This window comes from Eulemur rufifrons, chromosome 1 (genome assembly GCF_041146395.1).
Source record: "Eulemur rufifrons isolate Redbay chromosome 1, OSU_ERuf_1, whole genome shotgun sequence".
NCBI lineage: Eukaryota > Metazoa > Chordata > Mammalia > Primates > Lemuridae > Eulemur > Eulemur rufifrons.
The window spans coordinates 32,022,308-32,032,028 of record NC_090983.1 but is presented as its reverse complement, the minus strand read 5'-3'; positions in this window follow the sequence as shown (position 1 = coordinate 32,032,028).

The following is a 9,721-nucleotide window of genomic DNA, read 5'->3' as shown; positions in this document are numbered from 1 at the left end:
TAAGGATATGGGAAGCTGTTGAGAGGTTTTAAGCAGGAAAGTGACATGGCAGATTTACTATTAAAAAAAAAATCACTCTGACTACTGTGGTGATAATGGATTGGAGAGGTGTGAGATGGAAGTAGGTGACTGCTGCAATAATCCAGGAGAGAAATGTCATAGTTTCTCCTTGAGTGGTGATGGCAATAAAGAGAAGTAGATGGATGCAAGAGATAGAAATGACATAAAATTTGCTGATGGATCAAATATGATGTGTTAGTTTGAGTCTTCTCAGAAGCAGACAATGATATCAGTTTAAAAACATGCAAAAGATTTACTGGACCGAACACCTATGAGGGAACAATAGGGAGGCATCTGAGGGGAACTGGGAAAGACTTTAGACAATTTCAGTTCCTGTGGAGGACAGGAAAGGAAGGGTAGGAAGAGTTGTACATATGTTGCAGTTCTAACAAAGCTTCAGCACAGCCAATGGGGAGTCTGCAAGCCAAAGTTACCCATCAGAAGAGTCCTGTGTCTCCCAGAAATGGATCTGCCTTAGTCTCCCTGTGCACTCACTCAGTTGCTGGCTGGGAACAGTCGGTGGGAAATACAGCCTAAAACCTGGTGATGGATGTCTGAGCACAGCAGCGGGGGCCATCAGTCAACAGTGCTCCTTGCAACTGTAGATCTGAAAGGTGCATTTTCATGGATGCCACACATGAGAAATAAGGGAAGAGGGGAAATGCAATACTACCTCTAAATTGTTCACTTGAACAACCGAATGATGGTGAATTTACTGAGATAGTGAATTATGGGAGAGGAATAGGTTTGAGGGAAGAGATCAGAAGGTATATTTTTTACTACTAAGATTCAGATGTTTAACAGACATCCAAGTAGAGAGATCAAATAGCAATTGAATAAATCTGGCACTCAGGAGTGACGTTCTGTGCTAAAGTTGTAAATTTGGAAGGTGTAAGTATTTACAACCATGGAACTGAATGAAATCATCAATGGAGAGGGCAGATAAATCAGAAGATACAGGATGAAGCACTGACTCCAACACTTAGAAGTCAGGCTTAGAAAGGGGAGCCAGAAGGGAGGAGGGGAGCCAGGGGCGTATGGAATTATAGGAACCAAGAGAGCAAAGGGTCATTGATGTCAAATGCCACTAAGAGATCACAGGTCCATTAGATTTGGTAATGTGGGAGTTCTTGGTGACCTTGACAAGAGCAATGCAGTTTCAATGCTGTGGTGAGGCTGCAAACACAGATAAAAGTGGGTTGGAGCATGAACAGGAGATGGGTGACTGGATATAACTCTTTACAGAAGACTTTATTATAAAGAGAAGTAGAGAAGTGGGGCAGTAGTTGAAATGGGATAAGGGGTCAAGGGAAGGAGTTTTAGGATGAGAGTCACTAGAGCAGGTTATGCTGAAGGGAATAATCCAGTACATGGGTAGGGATTGCTGAGGCAGGACAGGGAGGGAACAACTGAAGGAATGAAATACTTGCAAAGGAAAGGGACACTGGAGCCAGAGCACAAGTGGAGGAATTTCTGTTTGGAAGAGCAGAAATGGAAAGTAAAACAGAGAAGATAGATTTAAGTCCAGGTAAGTTGGTAGATGTCACAGAGGGAAAACGAGGAAATTGTGATCAGATAGCTTCTACATTCTCAATTTAGTTTAAAGCAAGGGCAGGGGCTGAGAGTAAAGGAGATGCGGGGTGGAAGAGATTTGAAGAAGGAGGATGAAATATGCATTATTTATCTTGGGAATTGAAAAGTGAACTTTCTACAGAAATGTGATAGGCTTACCAAGAAGGGATGAGTGTCCATTTGAAGATTATAATCATTACAACATAGATGACAAACCAGTCATCCTAGTTATATGATTTTCATCCAGCAACATTCAACAGTTTCAGTGCAGTTGCTGAGAAAGTAGATAACTGGGCTCAACCAGGGCTGGGATTGAGCCAAGTAGTATGATGCAAGGAGAGAGAGAGAAGAGAGTTGAAGATATCTGTAAGTGGTTGACTATTGTAATATGGACTCTACACTGGGTAAGGAGGGAAATCAATATATGAATGCGATGATGCGTAGTAAAAAGGTAGCGAGGTTAACGGATTTGAGATCTCAGTGGGGTTGAGGAATTATTCAAATAGGTATACTAGAGTAAGTGAACTGGAAGGATTGAAGGTAGTGGTCAGAGAGTATAACACTTGAATTCAGGATTTCAGAGGTAATTCAATGACTATAATGCCCAGGTTCTTGACTGAGATAGGCTGGAAGAAAAGTTAGTGGAGGTGAAAAGTTTAAAGAAATGGCAAATCAGGTTGTAAGATGAGTTAGCCCCATAAATACAAAGTTAACAAGAATGGAGTGGATGGAGAGAAAAAGATGTTCAAACAGAAGCCAATGTCGTCAATAACTGATAATTGGAAGAGTCTTAGAAAACTACATTGAGAGAAGGAGAGATCCTCTGTCTGGGTGTGTGTGTAAAGTTAAAATTACCTAGGGCTTAGAAAGACAGAGGAGGAAAAATTGTTTGGAAGTGCTAATGAAAAAAAAGAAGACACCCAGCCCCACCTCCTGGCTCTGGTATATGTGGGGAGTAGAAGGAAAAGTGGTTTCCACTCAAGAAGGCTACAGAGGAAGAAGGACCTCTAGGAACAGACAAGTTTCAGTAATAACTTTTTAAAAGGTGACAGTAACATTTAAAAGGGAATTTTAGAGGGCTCTGTGGAGGTGTTTGGGAGTAATGGGAAAAGTGGGGAATTGGCTCAGAATAGTGGACATACAAGCAATATGGGGATGGGGCCAGGTGACAGTGGACAACTTCGGGAATTGGGACTGCTGGGGTGATTACAGTTAACAGAAGTCTAGGCAGACCAAGAAAAGTGCTAATGCTCTGTTAATCCAAGGCCAGATATTTAGCTCAATAGCATTGGTGTAACCCCACCCTCTGGCTGCTCCCAATTGTTTGACGGACTGAGGGAAGGGAAGGGGCTTACAAGAAACCAAAGCATCAGGAAAACTCTCGGGAGACTAGGCCCTCCTGCAGCTCTCCTGGAAGTAAAGAATAACCCAGCTCTGATGCATGGGAGCTTGAAGGGAAGGGAGAGAGAAAACAGCGTATAAATCAGAGCCCAGTTCACAGACCTGATTAGCTTCAAGGCTGCCCTCCACTTCTGGCTCTCTCGAAGGTGGGAGACATAGACGCTTGTCATGGTTAAGGAGAAACAAATAACTTTGTGACTATCGTCCAGGAAAAGGTTCCCAAACTATAAATACATTCTTCCCTCAAATCCCGGACAAGGTACGGGAGAATGAAGGTGCTGGTTGCTTCTTTGGTCACAAAACCTAGAAGAGTTGAAACAGTTTTCTTTTAAAAATGCCTGATGTAGAGCATGCAACTCCACCACAATAACACTGGCAGGAGAATTTCTGAATAGCCCAGGTAATGGCAGCCATAGCAGCATAAATCTGAATCTCCCAACTCATTATCCAAAAACCATACCACAGAAATACACAATAAAAAGAACAAATAAAACTACATGAAACCAATGCTGCCTGCTTAACTAAAAGAGAATACCCAAATTTCAAAGTATCTGTAAATAGAAAATAAATACCAAATCTCAGCAAGCTGTGTCCCAAGCTCCTGCCACAAACTTTCACAGAGATAAAGAGCAGTCTGGAGAAAACGAATGGACGAAAGTAGAGGAGAGCTACTGATGTGCCTAAGATTTATCTAAGGTAACCACACACATACACAAACAGAAAGTCCATCCTATATGCTAAAATATTGGAAAAGATTCCTAGCAGATAAGAGCACTTACTATATTTATTTTATTAAAGTATACATGATTCATGGTAGCAGTCTATGAGAAGCATTATTTCCGGAGGTAACAGAAGGTAAAAAGTAATGGAGAGACATCCTTTAGAGCTTGGTGAAGAGGAAAAGAAGTAAAAAGAAACATTAGGGTCAAGTAAGGCAAATGAGTTTCAAAGCTTTAAAAATATGAAATCTTTAGCTACACACACTCACGTGCATGCATGTGCACATACAAGAACCATCCATCAAGAAATGTATTTCACTGCAGAAGACACCCTTGAACTTGGAATCTTACAAACCACATCAAATCTTTGAAATGAATAGGTGATATGTGAGGGTTCTACAGAAAAACAGAACCAATTATATAGATATACATATATTATAGATATAGATATATAGATATAAGGCATTGGCTCACATGATTATGAAGGCTGAACAGTCCCATGATCTGCTTTCTGCAAGATGGAGACCATGAAAGCCAGTGGTATAGTTCTAAGGCCTGAGAGACATAGAGCGAACTGAACAAATTCCAATCTGAGTCTGAATATCTGAGAACCAGGAGCCCCGAAGGCAGGCGAAGATTGCTATGCCAGCTCAGTAGTCAGGCAGAGAGCCAGCTGATCTTCCCGTCTTCTACTTTTGTGTTCTGTGCAGACCTTTAGTGAATTGTGTGGTGCCCACCAACATTGGGAAGGTCAACCTGCTTTCTTAGTCTACTGATTTAGATGCAAATCTCTTCCAGAAATACTCTCACAGACACATCTAGAAATAATATTTAACCAGATATCTGAGCATCCCATGACCCAGTCAAGTTGACACATAAATGAACTATCACAGGTAAAAACAGAGTAAATATATGCAAAACTATTATAGGAAGAAAACAGAAAACAAAACCACTTTAGCTGATGAAAAATTCTCCCCTCCCCCAAAAGAACTAAAAGCAGAAGAAAACTGTGATATAAACTCCAAAGTGAAGTAAATATCCTCAAAGAAGCATTTGAAGGTATGAAAAAACACCATGAACTGGTAAAATAGTAAAATAGAAATGGACAAAAAACAAGAAGAAATAAAAAGAGAGGGGGTTTAATCCAAGAAAAAATATAAGAAAAAGATAAAAATTAGGACAAATTGCAAGTTTCCAAGGAAAAATAGAATCAATAAGGCATTGAAAATGGTAGGAAAATAACCAACATAGTGAAAAGGAGATACAAAATTAAAAGTAATTGGGCTCAGAGAGAAGTAATTGAAATCGAAGACAGGCGAAGAAGAAACAACATAAGAATAATTGTAATCCCTAAAGGATATAAACAAAATAACAAACAGAACTAATATTTAAGACCATAAAAAAACCAAACATTTTTCAGGATATAAAAGAAATATAAATCTATGTACTGAAATGACCCATCAATTACATGGGAAAATTCACCCAGACGTATCAACTCCAAGACATAGGCAAGTAAAATTATTAGACTTCAAAGATAAACAAAAAAGTCTCCAAGAGCTCCAGGCAAAAAAAAAATCAAGAAAGGAAAAGAGAATTAGACTGACAAAGGACTGCTCTAAAACAACACACAAGCAAGGCAACAATGGAAAGCAGTTTTAAAAACTCGAGGAAGGCGGGGCATGGTGGCTCATGCCTGTAATCCTAGCACTCTGGTAGGCCGAGGCAGGAGGATAGTTTGAGGTTAGGAGTTCGAAACCTGCCTGAGCAAGAGCAAGAGCAACAGCAAGACCCCATCTCTACTAAAAATAGAAAAAATTAGCCAGGCATGGTGGAGAGTGCCTGTAGTCCCAGCTACTGGGGAGGCTGAGGTAGGATGATTTCTTGAGCCCAGGAGTTTGAGGTTGCTGTGAGCTAGGCTGATGCCAGGACACTCTAGCCCAGGCAGGTGGCAGAGCAAAACTCTGTCTCAAAAAACAAACACTTCTCCCACTTTCTGAAGAGGCCCAGGCAGAGATTGCCTCTCACTCAGAAGTCAAAAAAAAAAAAAGCCAGATTCAGGCTGTTCAGGACTCCCTTTCAGCTAGGCAGCAGCTAGCTAGCTCCCTTGTGGCATATGATTCAGGCTTGACTAGTCAGACATACCCAGCTCAGGTCTAGCAACAGGAGCTAGTGATGCCCAGCTGCAGGGATGGGGGAACTGCAGCATAGACACGTTTTCCAGAGGCAGCAGCAGTGGTGGTCCCAAGGGCAGCATCTAGTACCACTGTTGGCTCTGTAAGATCAGCAGCAGCATCCTCACAGTGCTGTTTAGGTAGCATGGCTGTGGTAAGGTCCTTGTCTGCTGCCAAGGCCCTCTTGTTTTCCAAGCTTGTACTGCTATCCTGCCGAGAAATGCTTTAAACCACACAATGTCCTTTTCTGCTTCTATCAGCCTGGGTTAATTTTTCTTGGTGCAATTCAACCTGCCAGACTGGTACAGATGATCAGATCAGATGGTTTAATAAAACGTTAAGTACAGGATTTCTACTTTGTTTTATTGGCTTATTGATTTGCAGTGTCTTTTACTTGGCTCCTGCTCAGGGCCTGTTTTTCTTGGATGATTTTTCTTTTAGTAATGCTGATATGTTAAAGAGGATTTTTTTTTTTCCTTCCCTTCTCCTTTTCGGTGTGGGGGATTGTGGGTCAGGATAATCAAATTTTAATTGACCAAAATCTACACTTAGGTAGAAAAAATTAGGCAATTAATGAGTACAGAATAAAGGAAAACAGAGGGAGAGCACAAATCAGTGCTTTGTGCAGGAGAGTATCACAATAGGACTGTGAACTCATTTAACTGGTTTGTTTTATAGATAAGGAACTTGCAATAAGGAATCACACACGTAATAGCTGAGCCACAATTAACTGTATCTCCAGACTTCTAATCCAGGGTTTCTGCCTCTATCCATTATGCCCAGAGGCAAAAGGCAAATGACTAAAAAGCCAGCTGAGATCAGATTAAATTCAGCCCAATTAATTATACTTTTTAGGTTTATGGTTCTATATGATAAGAATTTACATTTCAGGAGTTTTTTACAATTTACAAAGCAGCTATATCCTCTCAACTGCTCTGAGATAAGACAGCACTTTTTTAAAAAGGAGGTGTTGGTATTCAAGCCTTTATACACTTTTTATCATCTCCTACCTCTGACTTTTCTGTCTCCCTTTTCTATTTGTTTTGGTTTTGAAGTTGTAGCTACAAAATGAGTCATTTGGGAAGAAAGCAATATTATTGTGTTGGAACAAAAGGGCCTGCTGATTGGAGCCATCATAAAAATATATTGGATGTTGTTATTAACCTCCATTTTACAAATGAGGAAACAGAAGCCCAGAGAGATTAAGTGGCTTGGCCAAGATTAAATAACCATTAAATGGCACAGCCATTACAAGGTTCATTTAAAGAAATATATAACATGCATTGAGCATTTAATGTGTCAGGCTGAGTAAACAAGATGTAGGATATAGTGCTAGTTAACTCCTAGGTAACCAGAAATTTCTATAACAGTATATTATATTCTAAACCACTATTATTGAAATTTTTATTTTACCATACTCTCTAATTTTAGTAGCTTGGCTAATCAGTAAATACTTTTCTCTTTACACAAGATTCATGTAATCAGATCTGTTTGGAGACTGATCTTGAAATATATTGGAATAAAAGGTCTTAACGCAGAAGCATGTGTTTTGAATCATTTGTCTAGATTCTCTAAAGTAAAATGGAAAGTTATGATTCTCACATGTCCCCAAATGAACAAAAAATTGATAAGAATGTTAAGTTGACTGAATTACTATTTAATCAATTATTACAACCTGATTTAACAAGCTATTTTCATTTTCAGTCTAATGGCATACAAAGAGGAACTTTATCTTATGTATATCGTTTCTCCAAATTCTGTGTATAAATTATGAAAGTCTTTTGTGAAAGAAAACTAAGCGAATTGACATGGAACATGAAGTGAATAAAACATTTTTAAAATGTAGTTGTCCATAATGGAAAATGCCATTCTAATATATGCAGCTAAAAAAAAACCAGTGGTACAAGACCCAAATATTAATGAAATCCAGGGTTTTCAACAAAATGTCATTGCTGCTTTTCCCTCATAAAGTTAAAAGAAAAATGGGGACGGCTTTTAAGTAAAAACTTAATAAAAGTGCTGGCTTCACAACTGGATACAACACAAGAATACAGAAGAAATAATAAGATGTGGGCAGGCAGTCTCACAGCAATGTCATAAACATAAGCCTTCTAAAGACTTAAGGTGGCTGTCAAGCCTTTTAGACATCTGATTGGTAACGGCTGTTTTGTCAGAGGCGCGTTTTCTTTTCATCAAGGCTTCAGGACACAGCCGACAGCCGCCTGCTCAAGGCCGGAGGATGCCCCTTTCTCACAGGCCGCGACGCCCCTAGCTCACCTGGCCAAGCCCCCTCCAACCCCCGCAGCGGGCTCCCGCCCCTTCCGCCTCCCACTTCCTGACGACCACGCTCCTTTGCGCCGCCTTCTAGGGACCTGATTGGCTGATGTACTAACCGCTAACTGCTGCTGCGGAGTTTAAACCCGAGCCGCAGTGGCGGCTCCGCGCCGAGCTCTGGGAGCTGGGTGGTGGTCCCCCACGCTCAGAGAAGGGTAAGTCAGTGACCTGTGACATTTGGTGTGGCCGCCCCTTGTCTGCCAGACAAGGACCGCCACCTTTCTGGAGCCGGACCTCTCGGCGCTGTCCGCCGCGGTCTCCGGCCTGTCCTCCGCCCTCCCAGATCCCGGACCGCAGGCCCTTCTCGGGCTCTGAGGGGTTGTTTGGCGGAGTTGCTGTTTTTGATCTGAGTCGCTGCCTTTTGTCTCCGCGATTTGAGCGCCCGGCTGGGCGAGGGGGATTAGAAGGTCAGTTCTTTCAGGGAAAGGATTTCTGTCTTTTTGACTGCTCTACTCCCTGCTTCTAGAATTGTTTCTAGCTCATTATGAGCGCTCAGTAAATATCTGGGAATGAATGTTCGGGTCTGCTTGCTGCAGTTCTTGAAGAAGCCCTCTCCTTTAGATAACTCGTTTATAAGAGAGACTGGCTGAAGACGAAGGCGTGATGGAAAATGGGGGAGAACTTAGAACCTTAAAGTCTTCTTGATGTACAGATAGGATTTTAGTAGAGTATAGGGACGATGATTTTTCTAGGTAAAGGATCTAATTCAGGAGATTTGGATGTGGAACTGAATATTTCATATTTAGAGGTAGCTGATGCTGGTAGAGATAGAGGTAGATAGAGGTAGAGATGCTGGCCGGAAAAGAGCTACAGAATTAGTAATAAATAGGTGATATTATTGAGTACTGACTATGTTCCGTATCACTGTACATACATTGGCTCATTTATTCCCTATGAGAAGATGTCCTTATTTTCTATAATTTTATAAGTCTGGAAATTGAGATTTAGAGATCTTAGGATCACATACTAGGATATGTTGAAACTGGGGCTCCAGCATAGTTATAACCACTATCTATAATGCCTTGGTGTCTACATGGTAAATCGCCCTGAAACAGTACTCCGAAGGCCTGGTCCTGGCTCCATAAGTGCCACTTGGTGAGGTCGTTAATATGAGGAGTGATGGCAGTGTTAAGCAAGACTCCCTGATTTCTGGCATAGACATTTGGATGGGTGATTGATAGTGCCATTTATTAAGTTAGGGAAGTGGATAAGAACCAGCTTATTGGGGAGGGCAGTTCAGCTGTGGTTTCCTAATTAGCAAAATGAGATTTGATATTCTGACTGGATTTTTTGGGAGATGGACTAGGTTTCTATGTTAGAATCCCTTTTAAGTGTGTGAGATGCAACAATTTGCATGGAATTTCTGTGTGTTCGTATATTCTACTGGCTGTGGACTAGATAGTGATCTTTGATTTTAAAATTTCTTTTTGGCAAAACTTTTAGAAGAATCTTTGAGCCTTAATG